The sequence below is a fragment of the Myotis davidii genome, unplaced genomic scaffold (assembly GCF_000327345.1).
Source record: "Myotis davidii unplaced genomic scaffold, ASM32734v1 scaffold183, whole genome shotgun sequence".
Classification (NCBI taxonomy): Eukaryota; Metazoa; Chordata; class Mammalia; order Chiroptera; family Vespertilionidae; genus Myotis; species Myotis davidii.
Genome location: NW_006294465.1, coordinates 206,195 through 208,453, shown reverse-complemented (window position 1 = coordinate 208,453; position 2,259 = coordinate 206,195). Strand labels below are relative to the sequence as shown.

At 42.5% G+C, this 2,259-nt stretch overlaps 1 protein-coding gene across 1 annotated transcript in view; it reads left to right on the top strand.

Moving 5' to 3' along the window:
* Positions 1 to 2,121: 2,121 nt before the first annotated feature.
* CAV1 (caveolin 1) overlaps positions 2,122 to 2,259 on the top strand; it is a 36,855-nt gene continuing 36,717 nt past the window's right edge. Inside the window, exon 1 of the mRNA XM_006768695.2 lies at positions 2,122 to 2,232. The gene's annotated coding sequence lies outside the window, so the exon portion shown is untranslated. The remainder of the gene's footprint in view (positions 2,233 to 2,259) is intronic.

The window sequence follows — 2,259 nt, the reverse complement described above, 5'->3', positions numbered from 1 at the left end:
CCCAGATTGTGAGAGGGATGTCCGACTGCCGGTTTAGGCCTAAACCGGCAGTTGGACATCCCTTGAGGGGTCCTGGATTGGATAGGGTGCAGGCTGGGCTTAGGGGTCACCTTCCCCCCCCCACACATGAATTTCGTGCATCGGGCCTCTAGTAAATAATATTCATGTATTTAAACTCCAGTTTTCTCATCTCTAAGATGACTGGTTTGCACAATCTGTGTCCCTTTATATTTTTAGTAACATATAAATACATGGGCTAACTTCTGAGACTGCTTCTTTAAAAACAATAGAGGGCAAATGATTGCCATTCACCCATGTTTTAGTAAATGATTTGGAGAAAGTTATTAACTTGCCTCCAAGCCTAACATTATCTATCTGGGAATCAAAGAAAAAATATTTTGTTTTGTTTTTACGTCATCTATTCATTTCAATTCTCGTACTATGCTAACAATGTTCTTCTTCATCTTTCTTTTTTATTTCTCATAAAGTTGGAGCCAATTCTCAAACTCAACTATTATAACCACAAAAGGATCTGTTTCCCTTTTGTGCCAGCTTCTTGTTGAGGCAGGTTAAGGAAGGTTTGTGGTTTTCCCTCTCATTAGGAATTCGTTTTGGCATTGACAACGCTTCACTGATCATTACGATTCTGTGTGCTGCTGTTGGTTCTGCTTAGCTGTAGACTGCCCGTCAGGCTGCTTTCCCTCCTTTCAGTACTAGTTAAGCATTCACCCACAGGCCTCCCCAGAAAGTCTATCTCTTGCTGGAATGCAGGACAGGCTCTCTCCCTGTTCCTGTTGACGTTTTCCACAGTCAAGATTACTCATCACAGCTGAAGACTGAATAACAATAGATGGGACCGGTTTCCACATTTTTCCATAGAAGTTAACCCCAACTGCTTTGCAGCTAACATTTATGAAGGAAGACATAGATGAAGAGACTGGGCGCTACACAGCACACGGAACCTGGCAAGACCCTTTTCTAGCAGAGCGTGTTTGTTAACACACAATTTATTCAAAGAATTTAGAAATGAAATTTGGTAGAAATAGCATTTTAAGAAAAAAACAACTTTTGGAAGATCTTTAGTATTCCAATGATGATTAGCCGGCACAATTAAAGTCATGCCAATATTTGTGACATTTCCCCCACCACATGGTTAAAACTCTTGTTTTTAAAAGTTGTATTGCCTTTTGCTATCAACAATAGGCTGTCTTTTGTCGTTCTACTTTACAGATAACCAACTAGGTAATCAACTCAAAGAGTTCCATCCTCTATTTTCCCTTTTCTCCTCTTTTTGTCCCCTACCCATAGTCCCTTTTCTAGACTGTCAGCTCTTTTAATGTAACACGTGCCCTTCCGGGTGTATTTCCAACTATTTTTTTTTATTTCAAGTCATAATTTGACTTTTGATTGCATGTGGAAACTTAGGTTTAAAAAAATCCTTTCCATTCTTGGATAGTAAATTTCCTAAAGTAAAAATGACTGATCATTGTTTAATTCATCTTGTGAGAGAAGCCCCAAATTCAGGAACAGACAACATATTTTAATTACTAACACTTTCAAATATTTTATACCTATGGCATAACCTGTTGGCATAAATTCCCTTTAGATAAGATTCGTAGTAAATTTATAGAAAATGTTAATATTTCATTTCTTATTTCACATTATTTGGAAGCCATTCCAGAAGCGATTGGGAAACATTCAATTATTCTGCATGCGTTTACCCACGTTTCCTTCCACAGCAACTACTAGTAGCTGTAGACCAGTGACACCAGAGCACACCACACAGGCACCGCACCGATTCCTGCCTTGTGTTTAGATGTGAACGGCACCTAAAGCTTCCGAGCCATTTTTTTTTTAATCCCTTCCTCTGTGAGACAAGGAGATGGTAGTGTCTTGGACCACGATGGAACATGGACGACGAGAAGAAATGGCTTAGAAAGGGCAGAATCCTTTCGAAAGCTCTGGCTTCCTTACTGGGCATCTATCTTGCAGGCGTGTGGGAAGTCTCCACTCCCCACCCCTGCTGGGATGATGCACCGAGCAAACATTCGCTCTCCTCGGGACGCCTCTCAGTGGTTCCCAGCTGGGAAGCTGTTGCCCCGGGTTTAAAATATCTGCCCCAGCAGCCCAGCGTGGGTGCAGCGCTTCCTCGCTGCTCTCTGCTCCCTGCGGGCGCTCCCCGCCCTCCGCATCGGGAACTTTGGGGATGTGCCTAGACCCGGCGCAGCGCAGGTCCTGACCAACCCTGAGAACAAACCC